Source organism: Pristiophorus japonicus, chromosome 20 (genome assembly GCF_044704955.1).
Source record: "Pristiophorus japonicus isolate sPriJap1 chromosome 20, sPriJap1.hap1, whole genome shotgun sequence".
NCBI lineage: Eukaryota > Metazoa > Chordata > Chondrichthyes > Pristiophoridae > Pristiophorus > Pristiophorus japonicus.
In genome coordinates this window covers 16,653,456-16,675,324 of record NC_091996.1, presented here as the reverse complement: position 1 = coordinate 16,675,324, position 21,869 = coordinate 16,653,456, and the positions used below count along the sequence as shown (strand labels likewise).

The window sequence follows — 21,869 nt, the reverse complement described above, 5'->3', positions numbered from 1 at the left end:
CCCCCATCTCTTTCCCCCCCATCTCTTTTCCCCCCTTCTCCCCTTTATCCCCCCCCCATCCCTCCCCCTTCCCTCCCTCTGCTCCCCCCCTCCCCTCGCTGTCAGAAACACAGACACTGACAGAGAATGAGAGACACACACAGAGAGATAGAGACACTGCAGAGACACACTGGTGGGGGGCATCCCAGCACGCTGTTGGAGGGCTCCCGGTGCTGCAGTCGGTAAGTAGAAAATGTTTTATTTATTGATTTTTTAAAATTATTATTTGTTAAATTTTTTTGATTGATTTATTGGTTGATTTATTGATGTATTTATCATTTATTATTGATGATGGCTCTTTATTTGTAAAACTGAAGTGTTTAATGTTTGTAAACTTCCCTTTAAACCCCCCTCCCCCCACCATTCCCTATGCCTGATTTGTAACCTACGCCTGATTTTCTAAAGTGTAGACAAGGTTTTTTCGAGCGTACAAAAATCTTCACTTACTCCATTCTAAGTTAGTTTGGAGTATGTTTTCACTCACGAAACTTTGAAATCAGGCGTAAGTGGCCGGACACGCCCCCTTTTGAAAAAAAAAATTCTGTTCCAAAGTGAAACTGTTCTAACTGACTAGAACTGGAGCAAACTAAATGACGAGAATTCAGATTTCTAAGATACTCCGTTCTACACCAGTTGCTCCTAAAAATCAGGAGTAAATCATGTGGAAACTTGGGGCCCATATTTGCAGGAAAGGCAGCGAGAATGTGAAATAAGAAATAGAAACCCAAAGTGCACAAAGGATGGGGAGAGACAGGTAGCACCAGAGTAAGAAATAGTAATGTATTAGGTGGGATCAGACTAAGAGAAAATACAAGGAGGTCTAAGAGAGGATATCAGTGCATGTGCGTAAATGCACGAAGCATGGTAAATAAGATTGGTGAGCTGCAGGCGCAAAAAGCCACATGGTAATATGGTGTCGTGGCAATAACAGAGACCTGGCTCAAAAAAGGGCAGGATTGGGTTTTAAATATTCCTGGATACAAGGTGTTCATGAAAGATAGGGAAGGAAAGAATGGAGGTGGGATGGCAGTATTGGTCAAGGAGAATGTTGCACTGCTGGAGAGAGAGAGAGGATGTCCTCAGGGGTCAAGGACAGAATCTATTTGGTTAGAATTAAGAAATAATAAATAATAGAGGTGCCATTACACTAGTTGGTAAGTCAACAGAACCGGATGGGATGCATCCTCGGATGCTGAGTGAGGTTAAGGATGAAATCACAGGGGTACTCGCCATAATCTTCCTTAGATATGGGGGTGGTGTAAGAGCACTGGAGAATTGCAAATGTTACATTCTTGTTCAAAAAAGGGCATAAGGATAAACCTAGCAACTACAGTTTAACCTCGGTAGTGGGGAAGCTTTTGGAAACGATAATCAGAGCTAAGTTAACAGTCACTTGGACAAATGTGGATTAATTAAGGAACGCCAGCACGGATTTGTTAAAGGCAAATCGAGTTTAATTTACTTGATCGAGTTTTTTTTTTAAATGAGGTAACAGAGAGGGTTGATGAGGGCAATGTGGTTGACATGGTGTACATGGACTTCCAAAAGGTGTTTGGTAAAGTGCCACATAATCGGCTTGCTAGCAAAATTGAAGCCCATGAAGTAAAAGGGACAGTGGCAGCATGGATATGAAATTGGTTAAGTGACAGGAAAGAGAGAGTAGTGGTGAATGGTTGTTTTTCGGACTGGAGGAAGGTAAACAGTGGTGTTCCGCAGGGGCCAGAAAGGAGACCGATGCATGGAGGCAGAGGGCATGACTGAGGTCCTAAATGAGTACTTTGCATCTGTCTTCACCAAGGACCACTGCTTTTCTTGATGTATATTAATGACTTGGGACGTACAGGGCACAATTTCAAAATTTGCAGATGACACAAAACTTGGAAGTATAGCGAACAGTGCGGAGGATAGTGATAGACTTCGAGAAGACAGACAGTCTGGTGAAATGGGTAGACATGTGTTAGATGAAGTTTAATGCAGAGAAGTGCGAAGTGAAACATTTTGGTAAGAAAGAGGAAAGGCAATATAAACTAAAGGGCACAATCCTAAAGGGGGTGCAGGAACAGAGACACCTTGGGGTATATGTGCACAAATTGTTTAAGGTGGCAGGGCAGGTTGAAAAAGCGGTTAAATAAGTTTACGGGATCCTGAGCTTCCTAAATAGAAGCATCGAGTACAAAAGCAAGGAAGTTATGATGAACCTTTATAAAAACTGGTTTGGCGTCAACTCAAGTATCAATTCTGGGTACCACATTTCAGGAAGGATGTGAAGGCCTTAGAGAGGGTGTAGAGAAGATTACGAGAATGATTCCAGGGATGAGGAACTTCAGTTATGTGGATAGACTAGAGAAGCTGGGGTTGGTCTCCTTAGAGCAGAGAAGATTGAGAGGAGATTTGATAGAGGTATTCAAAATCTTGAGGGGTCTAGACAGAGTAGAGAGAGAGAAACTGTTCCAACTGGTGGAAGGGTCGAGAACCAGAGGACACAGGTTCAAGGTGATTGGCAAAAGAACCAAAGGCGACATGAGGAAAAACATTTTTACGCAGCGAGTGGTTAAGATCTGGAATGCACTGCCTGAAAAGGTGGTGGAGGCAGACTCAATCGCAACTTTCAAAAGGGAATTGGATAAGTACCTGAAGGAAAGAAAAATGCAGGGCTACAGGGAAAGTGCGGGGGAGTGGAACTAGCTGAAGTGCTCTTGCAGAGAGCTGGCACGGGCTCAACGGGCCGAATGGCCTCCTTCTGTGCTGTAACCAATGTATGATTAAGACACCACATTCAACCTGTATGACCTCATAATTTACTATGCTAGGATCAAATGATTAAAAATAATTTATGATGAGTTTAAATAGTCACTTATGATTACAAATGCAGTTATTCTCTTCTCAGCCACTTAATACCCACAACAGGGATCACAGATTATATTGAGTGACCGGTAATCAGTATTTGAACCATACGAATGCTGGTTTCCAATTCTTTGACTTGTAGTGAAAGGCAGATAATGTGCGAGGTGCACATAAAAAGAAAATCATTTTCCATTCAATTTAGTGTGTTCCCCTAATGGATAAATTTACCATATGATGTTTGTTGTTTGGTCCCCTGCTCTGTGCTTTGCCAGCTGATCTGAGTGAGGGCGACAGTGGGAGTGCAGTATCCTGGGACAGGGAGGGATAATATTAAGTCAGCTAAAGTTCCACTTCTGATCACTACTTGGTGAACCCTGCTGGAAGAATGCACGTATAGAGAAGATGCAAGAACAGGATTGGTCTTGGTTGTGAGGTCATACACTGTCCATTAGTCTGGCATCACTCACTGTCTAGGCGCACAGAAGATAGCTAGCTATTCACATGAGATAACAGAGGGCACCTGCTGTTCATGGAACCATACCTCAGCATGAATCACTGTCAAAAGGAAACGAATGGAAAGGGACATTAAAAAAAGTTCAATTCAGCTAGTTTGTGGCCGTGGAGGTTGGTGTATAAAAATGAGTATACTGAGGCACAATTTCATCTAACTGTAATAACAACTCTTGGTTATAATACACTCTCTATCAAGCCGCAGTAGAAGTTGAATTTAAGATAAGGCTATTCAAACCTCCTTAAAATAATCTTCCGATAAAAAAGCAACTTCACTGCTCTCCATAGGACAGTAATAACAAAATCTAGTTGAAACCCATGTTGCTATTTCATGTAAATTGCTCACTTGTTCAAAAAAACTCCAGTGTGCAGGCTTAGAGAAGAAAATAAAAGATTCTGCACTTTTGCTGTTTAAAAATGATTTGGTCCCTTATTGAAACAGCTAAATATGAGAGAACTTCCTACGTGCAGAATACCATGCCATTCCACCACATTTATACATTCACAAGTGAAATATTTTAATATGGCAATACAATGTTTACTTGTCTCACAATCTTCACAATGAACAACAAACAGAGCTGGGAGACAGCTTAGCTGCTAATCCGAAACAGCAGCTGATTACTAAATTCCACCATTGGTCAGTTTTAAAGCCCTGCTGGAGAAGTTGGATTCTGTTCACGAATACAGTGAAGCACTGGGCACAAAATGTTTCTAATGCCCATCTTGCTGAAGACTGAAATCAAAGCAAAACGCCTCTGTTTGAAGCAGAACCATTGGACCTCCAGGTTGTTGAAACAATATCCCCATTAAAGGCAGCACATTAAAAGCTGCAATCTCTTTTTCAAAAAACAATTATTATTGACTCATTCAATTTAGATGGTTTAAAGTGGAAACCAAGTTAAGAGTCACATATAGGCGAGGCCGGCTAAGGATGGCAGGCTTCCTTCCCTAAAGGACATTCACGAATCAGTTGGGTTTTTACGACAATCTGACAGCTTCATGGCCACTTTTACTGATACCAGCTTTTTATTTTCAGATTAAAAAAAAAAACAACTAAATTCAAATGATCAAAGTATGACGGTGGTAATTGCACTTGCATTCTCTGGATTACTAATCCGGTAGCATAACCACTAAACCATCGGAACCATCGTAATCCTCCTCTGGAGTTCTAATGTTGATCCTTTTGATTCCTTTTGTGGTGTAGGCTCTTTTAGTAGTTTAGACTTCATTGCTACTGTCAGTTCTATGGTAGGTACAGTAGAGGACCCCACTCACACTGCAGTCTCTTTGGTTCTACAGACAGTTAGGCCCCAATAGTACTGAGATATTGTAGACACCACAGGTGCTGAGATATTGTGGACACTGCAGGCTCCAGATATTAAGATCCATTGGTACTATAATCTCTGTGAGCAATATTGGTACTGGAGGCTTTGTAGTTTCTGTAGACTCGATTAGTCAGCCCTATTAATATTAATGGCATTGTAGGTCTGATTAGTAGGCCCTACTGTGTATAATTCTGGTCGCCATATTATAAAAAGGATACGGAGGCACTGGAGAGGTGCAAAAATCGAGTTGCAAGGATGATATCAGAAATGTGTGGGTTTACCGATCAGCAAAGGATGAACAGCTGGGGTCTCTTTAAAATGATGAAAGGTTTTGAGAGAGTGTTTCCACATTGGGGGGGGGGGGGGGGGGGGAGCATAACTAGAGGCCATCAATATAAGACAGTCATCAATAAATCCAATAGGGAATTCAGAAGAAACTTCTTTACCCAACGAGTAGTGAGAATATGGAACTCGCGACCACAGGGAGTGGTTGAAGTGAATAGTATCGATGCATTTAAGGGGAGGCTAGACAAACGCATAAGAGAGAAGGGAATAGAGGGTTATGCTGATAGATTTAGGCAAGGAAAGACAGAAGGAGGCTCAAGTAGAGCATAAACGCTGGCATGGACTGGTTGGGCCAAATGGCCTGTTTCTGTGCTATACATCCTATATTCAAAGCACATTTTCTTTTTTAAATAAAATAATATTGTAACATTATAAGCCTGCCAAATATTACACTAGCTTTTTGAAAGCTATATGCACGGTTTTTTAAAATTGCGTTTTCCATTTTAACATACTTTAGTATATAGAACATTAATAATTTAGTCAAATACCCATACAATTCTTCCAGTTAAGACAATGATGAACTACAGTTGTGATGCTTGAGCCCAAATCCACTATTTGCAGCTAACAATATCCTAGAATTTAATGCATGCCGCATTGCATTGTAAGTGTGTTATATCTACGCATTGCTGCAACTCTGATTTCTGACCAAGAGACCTTATTAGTAAATATACTGAACCTTTTGTGGTTAGGCTGTACTTGCAGCACAACCTAGTGGGATAGCAGAACTTGTTGAAATTTGGGGTCTATACTGTTTGAACAGCCATGTAGCGGAGCCATGTTGCATCACGTGTGTTTGCGCAGCAGCAGTGTCTCTGCTTTGGAGAAAACTGGAGCAACAGTGTCTGTTGTGAATACAAGCTAGCGAGCTTAAGTGAGGATGATCACTTGATGGACCTTATGTGCAAAGACCAAATAAGCACAACATGAGAGACGGTCTCACTTGTACAAATATGAACAGATAGTTGCCCTGTTTTTGAACAAAATTTCCAAAATTATTGGCATAGCAAGAGTGCAAAGAGCACATAGCTTAGGATCCGAGCTGTTACTTTGGTAACGGAGGTGCTACGTGTAACAAATCCTCGTTTCCATTTTTAACCTTCACCTGTTACAACTTGGAGCTGGTGTGATGTGTAATATACAAATAGGATACTCTTTGAGCTCGTTAAACTAGGAACTGCAGTGGAAAAAAAATCAGCCTCACATCTGCTATTCAAATACTGTTTCATTCTGAATTGAATGTGCAATTAAACTAGAAGTGGCCATGGTGAATATGTATTCCTGTTTAGGGTTACCTGTTAAACAGAATGGAATATAAACAAACCCCACTTGGTGCTTAAACGGTGCCGTAATCCATTTGATTCTGCAGCAAAGTAGCACAGAAGAATCTCTTCTAAGCAAGGCCCGATAACTGCAATTAATGGGGAGATAGAGAAGGGGAGGGGGAGAAGTAAAAGACACAGAGTTGCACAGGAAGAGGCCTGGGGGCAGGTGATCTACTAACTCTGTTGGCTAGTTAAGGCTGGAGTAAATAAAGGAAAAAAAAACCTTAGAAAATAAATTAGTATCACGATATGTGATGACAAATAAGTGGGATCATTTTAAATGAAGTAAGTTCATTTTGTTCAGATTTTCAACTATAGGAATTGCAAACAAAAACAAATTGGAAATTAGTAAAAGTTTCCTTCATTAGGAATTGCCTTTTACCAAATTAGAATCGATGTGGCTTTAACTGCATATTTGTGCCCACCATTACAAAACAAGAGATAGACATCAACAGCAAATGACTTGTAGATAAACAGTTCTAATTCCCAATTTATTCTTGTCTTTAAATTGGTCCTGGTATAGCAATTTCTGTTATTTAATCTCACCAACAATTTAATTCGATGCGATACCATCCCTGGACAAATAAGTGGAAGTAATCACTCTTCTATTACACAGCTACTGTATTCACTTTGTTGAAGCCAACACTATTCTGCCCTTTGTAGCTCCTGAAAATGAATACTGTAGACTCAAGAATTTCTGAAGTGGCTGACATGGTGCATTCACATAAGAAGCATCTGCATTGTGACACACAGACACATACAGTTCGAGACGATCCTAATCAGTCAAACTGTGCCTTAAGGCAGAAAGTCATCCTTTGTTTCACCAGTAAAATAAAACCTGACGCATCGCTAAGGGCTACCAGGCGCCACTTTTCTCTATTGATTCTAGTCAGACATCAATAATGCCTTAGTCTAAAACACCAGCAAGCTCAACGAAGCTCATTTAAAGTGAGGAAACAAACAGCTAAACATGGCTCGTTTACATAGAACAAAATTGGACCTGGGAATGGGTTGTCTAAACATAGCAAATAATGGCTCTGGCTTTCATATAAGGAATTTCCATTGGCCCCATGGGTAACATTGCAGGAAAAATCTCTTGCTGGTAAAGAATCAAACCTAACAGGAACATACTACAAATTTTCTTCAAATTGTTGAATTTTTCTACAAATATTTTGTACAGCACTGGCTGCAAAACAGTAAAAAAATATTTTATTGGCTTAAAAACAGTGAATATTTCAAAGCCTGGATCGAGAGAAATTACTGAATTTTTAAAAACACTGATGTACTGCAATTTAAAAGTACACAATATCAACATGTAGACACTGAGCAATAGTTTTCTTGTAATCAGCCTACCAAAAACTAAATATTAATTTTAATATCTTCAAAATTATTTTATCGGAACACGGGTAGCCCCTCCAGCCGTTTTTGCCATTTAATGAGATCGTGACTGATCTGTGACCTAACTCCATATACCAGCCTTTGCACCATATCCCATAACAACTTTGATTCACAGAAATCTATCAATCTCAGAGTTAAAATTAATTGACCCAGCATCAACTGTGGTTTGCAGAAGAAAGTTCCAAATTTCTATCATCCTTTGCATGTCGAAGTGTTTCCCAACTTGAATCATAAGAACAAAATAGGAGCAGGAGTCGGCCATTTGACCCTTCGAGCCATTTAATAAGATCGTGGCTGATCTGATCATGGACTCAGCTCCACTTCTCTGCCTGCTCCCCATAACCCTTTATTCCCTTTTCGCTCAAAAATCTATCTATCGCTGAATTAAATATATTCAGTGACCCAGCCTCCACAGCTCTCTGGGGCAGAGAATTCCAGAGATTTATAACCCTCAGAGAAGAAATTCCTCTTCATCTGTTTTCAATGGGCAGCCCCTTATTCTGAGACTATGCCCCCTAGTTTTAGTTTCCCCTATGAGTGGAAATATCCTCTCTGCATCCACCTTGTCGAGCCCCCTCATTATCTTATCACCTCTCATTCTTCTGAACTCCAATGAGTATAGGCCCAACCTACTCAACCAATCTTCATAAGTCAAACCCCTCATCTCTGGAATCAACCTAGTGAATCTTCTCTGAACAGCCTCCAATGCAAGTATATCCTTCCTTAAATACGGAGACCAAAACTGTACGCAATACTCTAGGTGTGGCCTCACCAATATCGTGTACAGTTGTAGCAGGACTTCTCTGGTTTTATACTCTATCCCCCTTCAAATAAAGGCCAACATTCCATTTGCCTTCCTGATTACTTGTTTTACCTGCATACTAACTTTTTGTGTTTCATGCACAAGGACCCCCAGGTCACTCTGTACTGCAACACTTAGCAATTTTTCTTCATTTAAATTATAATTTGCTTTTCTATTTTTTCTGCCAAAGTGTGTAACCTCACATTTTCCCACATTATACTCCATTTGCTAAATTTTTGCCCACTTACTTAGCCTGTCTATATCCCTTTGCAGATTTTTTGTGTCTTCCTCTCAATTTGCTTTCACACCCATTTTTGTATCATAAGTAAACTTGGCTACATTACACTTGAGCCTTCATCCAAGTCATTAACATAGATTGTAAATAGTTGAGGACCCAGCACCGATCCCTGCGGCACCCCACTCGTCACTGTTTGCCAACCGGAAAATGACCCATTTATCCTGACTCTGTTTTCTGTTAGAAACATAGAAATTTACAGCGCAGAAGGAGGCCATTCCAGCCCATCGTGTCCGCGCCTGCCGACAAAGAGCCACATGGCCCTTGGTCAGCAACCCTAAAGGTTACATATAAAACTATGAACAGTGACAGAAAGGCAAAGGGCCCAACCAGTCCACCTCATCACAACTGCGACACCCCTTAAACTAAAACATTCTACACTCCACCCCAACCGGAGCCATGTGATCTCCTGGGAGAGGCAAAAACCAGATAAAAACCCAGGCCAATTTAAGGAGAAAAAGTCTGGGAAAATTCCTCTCCAACCCATCCAAGTGATCGAAACTAGTCCAGGAGATCACCCTGGCCGTATTCTATTCCCTGGAGTACTGACCATTATATCTGCTCTATCTAACAAAAGGTAATCCAGTCTAATCCCAATTACCAGCTGCAGGTTAGAAACATAGAAAATAGGTGCAGGAGTAGGCCTTTCGGCCCTTCGAGCCTGCACCATCATTCATAATATGATCAGGGCTGATCATGCAACTTCAGTACCCCATTCCTGCTTTCTCTCCATATCCCTTGATCCCTTTAGCCATAAGGATCACATCTAACTCCCTTTTGAATATATCTAATAAACTGGCCTCAACAACTTTCTGTGGTAGAGAATTCGACAGGTTCACAATTCTCTGAGTGAAGAAGTTTCTCCTCATCTCAGTCCTAAATGGCTTACCCCTTATTCTTAGACTGCGACCCCTGGTTCTGGATTTCCCCAATACTGGGAACATTTTTCCTGCATCTAACCTGTCCAAACCCATCAGAATTTTATATGCTTCTATGAGACCCCTCTCATTCTTCTAAATTCCAGTGAATATAAGTCTAGTCGATCCAGTCTTTCTTCATATGTCAGTTCTGCCATCTTGGGAATCAGTCTGATGAACCTTCGCTGCACTCCCTCAATAGCAAGAATGTCCTTCCTCAGATTAGGCTCAAGTTACTGCACTTTGTGTCCATCCAACCATCTCTTCAAAGTGGTGAGGGTTTCTGCATCCACCACTCTTCCAGGCAGCGAGTTCCAGATCCCCACAACCCTCTGAGTAAAGAAGCCCCCCCCCACAAATCCCCTCGAAACCTTCCACCAGCCACCTTAAAACTATGCCCCATCGTAATAGACCCCTCCACCAATGGAAATAGACCCTTACTATTCACTATGTCCAGGCCCCTCAATATTTTGCACACCTCAGTGAGGTCTCCTCTCAACCTTCTCTGTTCCAATGAGAATAAACCCAGCCTATCCAATCTGTCCTCATAACTAAGATTCTCCATTCCAGGCAGCATCCTAGTAAATCTTCTCTGCACCCTCTCGAGTGCAATCACGTCCTTCGTTTAATACGGCGACCAGAACTGCACGCAATACTCCAGCTGTGGCCTAACCAAAGTATTATACAATTTAAGTATAACCTCCCTGCTCTTATATTCTGTGTCCCGGCCAATAAAGGCAAGCATTCCGTATGCCTTCTTAACCACCTTATCCACCTGGCACTCCAAGGTCCCTTTGTTCATCTACACTATTAAGTGGCCTACCGCTTAATGTGTATACCCGTTCCTTATTAGCCCTCCCAAAGTGCATCACCTCACACTTTTCTGAACTAAATTCCATTTGGCACTGATCTGTCCACCTGACCAACAGATTTCTATCCTCCTGCAGCCCATGACTTTTCTCTTCATTATCAACCACACAGCCAATTTTAGTGTCATCTGCAAACTTCTTAATCATACTCCATCTATTCAAATCTAAATCGTTGATGTATACCACAAAAAACAATGGTTCCAGTACTGAGCCCTGCGGAACCCCACTGGAAACATCCTTCCAGTCACAAAAACATCAATCATTACCCTTTGCTTCCTACCTCCAAGCCAATTTTGGATCTAACTTGACACTTTGCCCTGTATCCCATGGGCTTTAACCTTCATGACCAGTCTACCATGTGGGACCTTATCAAAAGCTTTGCTAAAGTCCACATATACATCGTACGCACTACCCTCATTGAATTTTTTGAGGAGTTAACCAAGAGGGTCAATCAGGTTAGTCAGACACGATCTTCCCTTAACAAATCCGTGCTGACTGTCCCTCGTTAGTTAGCCTCTATGAATGCTAATATATTACCCCCAACCCCGTAAACTTTTATCTTGTGCAGTAAACTTTTATGTGACACCTTATCGAAATCAAAATACACCACATCCACTGGTTCCCCCTTATCCACCCTACTCGTTACATCCTCAAAGAACTCCAGCAAATTTGTCAAACACGATTTCCCTTTCATAAAACCATGCTGACTCTGCTTGATTGAATTATGCTTTTCCAAATGTCCCGCTACTGCTTCCTTAATAATGGACTCCAGCAATTTCCCAACAACAGATGTTAGGCTAACCGGTCTATAGTTTCCTGCTTTCTGTCTGTCTCCTTTTTTAAATAGGGTCGTTACATTTGCAGTTTTCCAATCTGCTGGGACCTTCGCACAATCCAGTGAATTTTGGTAGATTACAACCAATGCATCCACCATCTCTGCAGCCACTTCTTTTAAGACCCTAGGATGTAAGCCATCAGGTCCAGGGGACTTGCCCGCCTTTAGTCCCATTATTTTACTGAGTACTACTTTATTAGTGATAGTGATTGTATTAAGTTCCTCCCTCCCTATAGCCCCTTGATTATCCACTATTGGGATGTTTTTAGTCTTTTCTACCGTGAAGACCGATACAAAATATTTGTTCAAAATCTCTGCCATTTCCCTGTTACCCATTATTAATTCCCCAGTCTCATCCTCTAGGGGACCAACATTTACTTTAGCCACTCTTTTCCTTTTTATGTACCTGTAGAAACTCTTACCAGCTGTTTTTATATTTCGTGCTAGTTTACTTTCATAATCTATCTTCCCTCTCTATTATATTTTTAGTCATTCTTTGCTGGTTTTTAAAAAGTTTCCCAATCCTTTGGCCTCCCACTAGTCTTGGCCACATTGTATGTCCTTGTTTTTAATTTGATACCATCCCTTATTTCCTTAGTTAGCCACAGATGGTTATCCCTTCTCTGAAGTCTTTCCTTTTCATTGGGATACATTTTTGTTGCGAGTTATGAAATATCTCCTTAATTGTCTGCCACTGCTCATCAACCGTCCCATACTTTAATCTATTTTCCTAGTCCACTTTAGCCAACTCTGTCCTCATACCTTTGTAGTCTCCTTTATTTAAGCTTAGGACACTGGTTTGCGATCCAACTTTCTCACCCTCCAATTGAATTTGAAATTCAGTCATGTTATGGTCACTCATTCTTAGAGAATCCTTTACTAGGAGATCATTTATTAATCCTGTCTCATTACACAGTACCAGATCTAAGATAGCCTGCTCCCCAGTTGGTTCCGCAACATACTGTTCAAGGAAATTATCCTGGATACACTCTATGAACTCTTCCTCAAGGCTACCCCGGCCAATTTGCTTTGTCCAATCAATATGAAGGTTAAAATCGCCCATGATTATGCCATTCCTTTTTACAAGCCTCCATTATTTCCTGGTTTATACTCTGTCCAACAGTATAACTACTGTTAGGGGACCTGTAGACTACGCCCACCAGTGACTTTTTCCCTTTATTATTCCTTATCTCCACCCAAACTGATTCAACATCTTGATCTTCTGAGCCGATATTGTTTCTCACTAACGCACTGATCTTATCCTTTATTAACAGAGCTACCCCACATCTGTTTCCTTTCTGTCTTTCCTTCCAATTGTCAAATACCCTGGAATATTTAGTTCGCAACCACGTCTCTGTAATGGCTATTAGATTACACCCATTTGTATCAATTTGTGCCATCAACTTATCTCTTTTGTTACGAATGCTGTGTGCATTCTGATAAAGAGCTTTTAAATTAGTTTTTTTTTAAAACCATTTTTTCCTGCTTTGACCCCACTTTCTGATACACTTATGTTTATACATTCTGTCCCTTCCTGTCACGCTCTGGTTTTCATTTCCCCCAGTGCTACCCTGCTCTACTGCCTTCTCCTTATTCTTTGACTTTTTAAATTTTTGCTCATCTGAACCCTCGCCCCCACTAATTAGTTTAAAGCCCCCTCTACAGCCCTGGTTATTCGATTCGTCAGGACCCTAGTCCCAGCATGGTCTAAGTGGAGCCCGTCCCACCGGAACAGCTCCCTCTTACCCCAGTACTGGTACCAGTGTCCCATGAACCAAAACTCATTTCTCCCACTCCTGAAAGGCCTGGCTCTAATTTTTAGACTATGCCCCCTAGACCTACAATCCTCAACCAGCGGAAATAATTTCTCTCTATCTACCCTATCAGTTCCCTTAATATCATAAAATCACCCTTTAACCGTCTAAATTCCAGGGAATACAAGCTAGTTTACGAAAAATCTCCTCGTAATTTAACCCTTGGTGTCCAGTTATCATTCTGATAAATCTACGCTGCACTCCCTCCAAGAGCAATATATCCTTCCTAAGGTGTGGTGCCCAGAACGGCTCAAAGTACTTCAGGTGTGATCTAACCAGGGCTTTATACAGCTGTAGCATAACTTCTATCCCCTTATATTCATGTCTTCTAGATAGAAAAGTCAACATTACATTAGCCTTTTTAATTATTTTCTGTACCTTTTAATGATGTATATGGACCCCCCAGTTTTTTTGGACATTGAATAATGTGGCAGAAATTTTTTAATACTCTGTAGTATTTTTCCCGAGCGAGTTTAGCATGTACGAGGTGTGCCCGGAGGGGCCCTGCAAGTTCCGGGTTTTAGGCATGCACTGCGCATGCGCCTAAATCCATAACTTGCGATCTGTCAAGAATCCTCTTGAGAAGTTGGACCAATGCCCTTGAAATTCTTCCGAATGATAAATGCAGGCATAAAGCCTGCTTTTATCAGCACAAGTCTTTTATAGGAGAGAAAAATAATTTTTTTTCAAATAATTTAAACATTTAAAAACCTAAGTAGGAAGGACATTTATTTTTAAACCCTTTAAAATATGTAAATTTAAACTTCGGAGTTGGACTCAAAATTGGCTAAACCAGAGAATGCAGAAAGTGGCAGTGAATGGAACTGCATCCATCAACATATTGAGTGGTCACTAGCGGGATGCCACAGGAATCAGTGATGTTTTAAAAAATATATATTTTAATTGTGTGTATTTTTTGGGGTATTCCCATTCATACCAATGGTGATTCCGTATGGAACTCACCACAAGTATGAATGGGAATATCCCGACCTTGATTGGTTGGGTCAGCCCACGTGATCCCAGGAACGTGTACAAAGTGCCCAAATCCCTGAGATATGTGGGCCTCTACGCAGGCCTTTCCTTAGAGGCCCAGGACCACAAGTCTCCGAACCTCCCAGACCACCAGGTAAATTCGTATAAATTTTTCAGGTCGGAAGCATCCACCTGCGGGAAGCCTCCGACCACAATTTCTGCACCACTGATTTGTACAAGGAGTTAGCCATATTTTTTTAGTACTTAGTCACTATTCAGTATTTGGATTTTATTTAATTTTCACAATTGATACGATAGTTCACCAGAGTTAAATATCATGAACATAACTACGAATCTGTAAACTATTTAAAAAAAAGAGCAGCCCTAAACTATTAAATATAATCTGTGCACATTAACAGTAGATCTCTAAATCGAAGGTCACTACATTTGTGTGTGTATGGTCACATGGGACTTAGCACAAAAAAAGGCAATATTGGAGACTCTGCATGGATGAGACATTCTAGACATGTGCATTTATCGAGACTATCCTCGTCTTTCGCAATGTTCCTCCACATTCCATGCATTATAATATCCCTTTCAATGGTCAGCCAGCTCCCCATACACTGGCACAACTGATGCATTGCTTTGGTTACATATCAATGCTTTAAATGGGCCCAGTTTCTTTTCATTACTAAAGCCTGTCATTCTTGGTATAATCTTAATAAATCTCTTCTGTACCCTCCTCACTGCCTTGAGACTGTTTCTAAAGAAAGGAACCTAAAACTGGACACAATATTCCAACTGCAACCTAACCAATGATTTGTATAGGTTTAGCATTATTTTTTATTTCTGTACTCTATAAAATCTTTATTTATATACTCAATTTGATTTTCCTTTGCATTATAAGCCCTAGATTTATTATATTAGTGAAATCTGTTATGCGCTTGTCACTATCTTTAAGTACTCATTATCAATGGCAGTAGTGCCCAAGAATTAGAAAATAGCTAACATAACACCAATCTTTTTTTTTTAATTAAAAAGGGCATAGGTATATTCCAGGGAATTACAGACCAGTGGGTCTAACAATTGTTGTGCATAAATTATTGAAAGACAACCTGAAACAGGATAATTAAACATCAAGATAGATATGTTATGATAAGGAGTCAGCATAGATTGTCGAACACATTTACTGGAATTCTTCGAGGAAATGACAAACCTTGTTGATAACGGCACTTCTGCCAGGGGAGGTGTTGCATATTCAGATTTCAGCAAGGCCTTTGATACCGTGGCACACAAATGATGAGTCCACAAATTGGGATGACATGGAATAGGAGGCAAGCTTCTGAGTTGGACTCAAAATCAGCTAACCCAGAGAATGCAGAAAATGGCTGTGAATGGAACTGCATCCATCAACATAGTGAGTGGTCACTGGCGGGATGCCTCAGGAATCAGTGCTCGGGCCATTGCTATTTACATTGTATAGAAATGATTTGGAGCTGGGACAGAAATAAAGTTGTGTAAGTTTGTATATGACATCAAATTTGAGGAAATGAGAGTTCGAACAAGAGGGAAAATGCAAACCAAATTCAAAGGAATCTCATAGGTTGGGAAGATGAGTTGGCAAGTGGCAAATTGCTTTTAATGCAAACAAATGCAAGGCAATTAGAGCAGGAAAGGGAAATGAATAGTGGGAATACAATCTGAATTGTTCTAGGCTATAGGACACAACACAGGACATGGATCTTGGGATAATTCAAATGAACCAACAGCTTTGGAATATATAGTTAAAGGGATATAGTACAAATCTCAGGAGATGACAGCGATCCTGTACAAGGCACTGGTATAGCCATTGTGGCCATACCTGGAGTACTGTTTACAAATCTGGTCACTGTACTGCAGCAGAGATATCCAGGTACTGAGGGCAGTGTAGAAAAAGACAACCAAACGGATACCTAATTTAAGTATCAGTACAAGAGAGGTTGAAGAGCCTGAAATTATTTACTCTGGAGAAGAGATAGGAAGTATTAGTTAAAATCTTTACATATTAGATAAATTGAATCTTGATAAAACATTTGAGATTGGTATAAACACAAAACTGAGCAGACAGGCTCAAACTTTAAAAAGGAATGGTGCGTAGACAATCAAAACTTAACTACTTTATGCAGAGGATGGCGAGTGTATGAAACAGACGGGCAGTGGAGGCAGATAGTGTGGACAAATTTAAGGGAAAATCGGATACATATTTGAAAGAATGGGTGATTAAAGGATACTAGTTTTTGGGAATCAGCACACAAGTGCAGAGTTTTTGCCAGTTTTGCACTTCCCCATGTTGCTATGTAATGCAAAATCTCTCCACTTCCCAGAATGAAAAAAAAACCTCTTTAGTCTGCAAACTGCTAAGTATCGAGCAATAACATTTCATTCTCCCAAGGACAGTGAGTACACAAGCATTGCTATACTGAGTCATTGTACAGAACTCACTGCGCTTAAAATTATGGCACTGTCATAAGAGTTGCAGAATGAAAATGCAAAACTAGCTGAGTACTCAGGCACATCGAGTATGGTTATTCCCAGAACTTGAACTGTCAACCCCAAAACCACCAACAATACCAGAAACTATTCAGCCACAAGTGTATTTTCCATAATGCTACTGGCTACAGTTTTGAGCTTTCAGGGAATTCCCCTCCCGAGTTCCAGATGTTAGGCAATGCATTAGCATAGATCAAAAAGAGTCCAACAATGCTTCACCTACATCATCGGCAATCTATTCAGTTATAAACTTCTGCTAGGCAAATTGCCTGCATGATTTATCAACCCAAACTTCATTTTATGTTTTTCTCGACACCTCTCACTGACTTCAACAAGGAGGATATCACATGTTTGTCTTCTGTCACTATGGGCCCAAGTTTCGGGCTGCGCCGTTTCCTGGACGCCCGTTTTTCGCACCACAAAGTGCGCCTAAAAAAAACTTAGCTATTCTCCGGCTCCCTGCAGGCTCTCTGGAGCTGGGTGCGGCGCATATGAGCTGTAGGGGGCGGAGCCAGGTCCCTGCGCTGAAAACAGTGCCGGGACCTCTGCACATGCGTGCGACAGCTCCAGGCCCCAAAACTGTGGGAGGAGCCCGAAGCACGCAGCCCCTAGCCCTGGCCGAATGGCCTCACTGAGGCTGCGTGCATAAGGCTGCCTCCCACCCGACCGGACCCTTCTCTCCCTCCACCACCCCCCCCCCCCCACTCTCCTTCCTTCCCTCCCTCCCTCCTCTCTCCTTCCTTCCCGCCCTCCTCTCTCCTTCCCTCCCTCCTCTCTCCTTCCCTCCCTCCCTCCTCTCTCCTTCCCTCCCTCCCTCCCTCCTCTCTTTCCCTCCCTCCCTCCCTCCTCCCTCCCTCCGCGTCAGAAACACAGACAGACAGAGATAGAGACACTGACAGAGACACACTGCGGGGGCCGTCCCAGCATGCTGTTGGAGGACTCCCGGTACTGCAGTCGGTAAATAGAAAATGTTTTATTTATTGATTTTTAAAAATTTATTTTTTATTAATTTTTTTTGATTGATTTATTGGTTGATTTATTGATGTATTTATCATTTATTATTGATGATGGCTCTTTATTTGTAAAACTGAAGTGTTTAATGTTTGGAAACTTCCCTTTAAACCTCCCCCCCCCCCCCGCACCCCCATTTCCTACGCCTAATTTGTAACCTACGCCTGATTTTCTAAAGTGTAGACAAGGTTTTTTCGAATGTACAAAAATCTTCACTTACTCCATTCTAAGTTAGTTTGGAGTAAGTTTTCACTGCCTAAACTTTGAAAACGGGCGTAAGTGGCCGGACACGCCCCCTTTTGAAAAAAAAATTCTATTCCAAAGTGAAACTGTTCTAACTGACTAGAACTGGAGCAAACTAAATGCCAAGAATTCAAATTTCTAAGATACTCCATTCTAAACCAATTGCTCCTAAAAAATAGGAGCAACTCAGGCCGAAACTTGGCCCCTATAGTACTGAAATTCTGAAGTTATGTATTACTCAGATAGACACACAGCCACTTAACAGCTTGTATGAAATGTCTTTATCTTTTCAGTTCTCACGTCATATCTATCCACATTTTTCTTCATCTGGTGGTGTCAACCTGCCTCTGATCAATTGAGTCAGTCTCCTGACACCTCTGCCGACTAACATTTTTTGGGAGGGCTCAATTTCTCAACTGTTTTCACTTCTTAGAAATCCCAAGTTTTCATTCATCATTTGTGTTTGAGTTGTTGAGATGTCTAATATTTCATCAAGATGATAACTGTGAGAGGCAGTATAGGATGAATGTTTTTTTGAGTGAGAAAAAAAAAGTATTAAGTAAAAGCCAAGGCACCAACCAAAATCAAAAGGAGATACATGTAATTACAGGTTGAGCGTCCAAAATCCGGAGTTCCAAAATTAGGAATGTTCTGGAATTTGGGCCAATCCGTGGCGGTGTCGTCTGGAATCCGGAAAATGTTCCGAAATCCGGACATTTTTTTTTTAAAAACCGATTACCGCTGCGAGTTGGGCCTAGGGAGGGGGGAACCCCCGCAAAATTCCCAAAAACAAAAAATAAAAATTCACAAAACCCTTACCTACTAAATCGCTGAAAAAGAATTAAAAAATAAAAACTTTAATTTACCTTTTTTGCAGGTCTTCAACGCAGGTTTTTCCCGGTCGCCGAACCCTAACCCGCAGCCGACACTCCCGAACCCACCATCCGCCGTCCCCCAACCTCTTACCTCGGCACAGGCATTTCCGGATTCGGGACGTCGGAAAGACGTTACATAATCTGGAAATACCCGAATTCCGAAACGGCCTTGGTGGCGAGGTTTCCGGATTTCGGGTGCTCTACCTGTAAAGCTAAAGACGTAGAAACTGAGAGCAGCCCCATTTCCACTTCTTAATGGATACGGATTAACTTCTTACCTCATGTTTATATTAAATTGGTGGATGAAGGAAAAGGGATTGAACACGGTGAATAAATGTGATTAGAACTATTAACTCGCATGGAGAGCAAATGCCATTATGGACTGGTTGGGCCGAATGGCCTGTTTCTGTAGTGCAATTTCTATGTATTTTTATGTACTTTTATGAACAACCATTGCAGGTACTACAAAAATAGCCACTAAATCACAATGTTTCTATCAGATAACTCTTGATTCTCATCTATTTTTCATTGAACTACTAATTAGGTAGAAACTACCTTACTAACAGCAGTAATTTGTTTTAATACTTTTACCAAAGTGACAAGTGCCTGTACAATTTAAATACATTCAATGTCCTTTAATGAAATGCAAACTGTTGCTGAATAAAACAGCTGCAGGAAATGTAATGAGAGAAACTGAAGCAGGGAAAGCAAAGGTGGTAATTTCATTTATCAAATGAGAAGACAAAGATTGAAACTAGAGGGATGCCCAAGGAGAAAAAAAAAATCAAAGGGAAAAATATGAGAAAGTGAAACGTGATTAAAGCCAGATACTAGGACATTGAAAATTATAAAATATATTTTTTTTAAAAGATGCGAGGGAACAGTATTGAGACATTCAATTTGGGTTTTTTTTTCGGAGGGAAGGCGAGTCTGTCACTGCATACAACATATGTAAAAAATGTTTTGGTGCACTTCTTATTACTAACTTCATTCTTAAGAATCAGGTAATATAATTAAGTATAATTATAAATACAGGAGATAATCCAATAGTAATTCACACTAAAATAATGGCTCAAAAACCACACGCAGAGCAGCAAATCACTGCACTGCAGCAGTTGCCAACAAAAATTAGATTAAATAAAAGATGTACAACTATGAAATCTATAAATGTCTACTATAAAGGAATATGAGAGAAAGTAAGCAAGGCTACCAGCATCACAACTATGTAAACACAAGAAGCTTCTCCAGTTTGCTAAATCTTCAGAATGCAAGCCGTCATATCCCATCACTTATATCAAAAAGGGATAGGTATACACACAACCAGAAGAAACCACTGCATTCATTACAACAGTGACTACACTGCAAATCCCCTGGGAGGACAGACGCACCAACGTTAGCATTCTCGACCAGGCCAGCATCCCCAACATTGAAGCACTGACCACACTCGAGCTTTGCTGGGCAGGCCACATTGTTCGCATGCCTGACACAAGACTCCCAAAGCAAGCGCTCTACTCGGAACTCCTTCACAGCAAGCGAGCCCAAGGTGGGCAGAGGAAACGTTTCAAGGATACCCTCAAAGCCTCCTTGATAAAATGCAACATCCTCACCAACACCTGGGAGTCCCTGGACAAAGACCACCCTAAGTGGAGGAAGTGCATCCGGGAGGGGGGGGGGGGGGGGGGGGGGGGTGGCTGAGCACCGAGTCTCATCTCCGAGAGCATGCAGAGACCAAGTGCAGGCAGCGGAAGGAGTGTGCGGCAAACCAGTCCCACCCACCCTTTCCTGCAACAACTGTGTCTCCCACCTGTGACAGAGACTGTAATTCCCATATTGGACTTTTCAGTCACCGAAGAACTAATTTTTTAGAGTGGAAGCAAGTCTTCCTAGATCAGTTGGGACTGATGATGATGATGCTCCTGCTCCAAAAGTACTTCATTGGGTGTAAAGTGCTTTTAGACATCCAGTGGTCATGAAAAGTGCTATATAAATGCAAGTTGTTCTTTCCTTCTGGCAAGTAATAAAGTTTAAAAAATGGCAGACGAAACTGCATCTCACTATTCTCAATCAATTGTCAAAGGACGCATTATGCAACATTTGGCATTTGTAAGACCGTTCTCCTCTCCCCCACCCCCTTGCCCACAAGCTATTCAGATCTCTCTATATTCCGTCTGCTTGTTCCCAGTTATTTGCATCTACGCTCAGTTTGTCACAGCAATTTTAGACAGCTTCGATTCCGGCTCCTGCTTCTAAATCATTCACATGTAAACAATAATAATCCTTGCACTGACTGCTGTCACACTTCTCTAATCGCCATCTTTCATTCTGATGCAGCTCCATAAACAACTATCCTTTGCTTCCTCTGATTGAGCCAAGTTTGATCCACAGCAGAAACTCCCCCTGAAGTGCAAATGGAGAAGCCCAGTAACAAGAGAGAAAAAGTAGATAGAAAAACAAGAAAATATAACCATTTAGACACAGTAAACAAGGTTGTTGCCAAGGAATGTAAAATCATTTCAATTAAATGTAACTAATCATATCTGACCCATCTTGAAATAATATTCGCAGAATGGAGATCATTCTTTCAGAAATGTGTTGTGGATTACGCAGAAGAACACATGATTGACTCTGCAGGTGTGATCAGACTGCTCCTTCTCCAGTAACAATTAACTATCCCAAATTCTAGTAGGTGAAAAGCAGACACGCACACTGTACAACCATTAGCGTCCTCGACGAGGCCAACATCCCCAGCATTGAAGCACTGACCACACTTGATCAGCTCTGCTGGGCAGGCCACACTGTCCGCATGCCAGACACGAGACTCGCAAAGCAAGAGCTCGACTCGGAACTCCTTCACGGCAAACGAGCCAAAGGTGGGCAGAGGAAACGTTACAAGGACACCCTCAAAGCCTCCCTGATAAAGTGCA

At 41.3% G+C, this 21,869-nt stretch overlaps 1 protein-coding gene across 6 annotated transcripts in view; it reads right to left on the bottom strand.

Annotated features, from left to right (window-relative positions):
- fnbp1b (formin binding protein 1b) overlaps positions 1 to 21,869 on the bottom strand; it is a 337,119-nt gene that overhangs the window by 112,001 nt on the left and 203,249 nt on the right. The window lies entirely within an intron of this gene.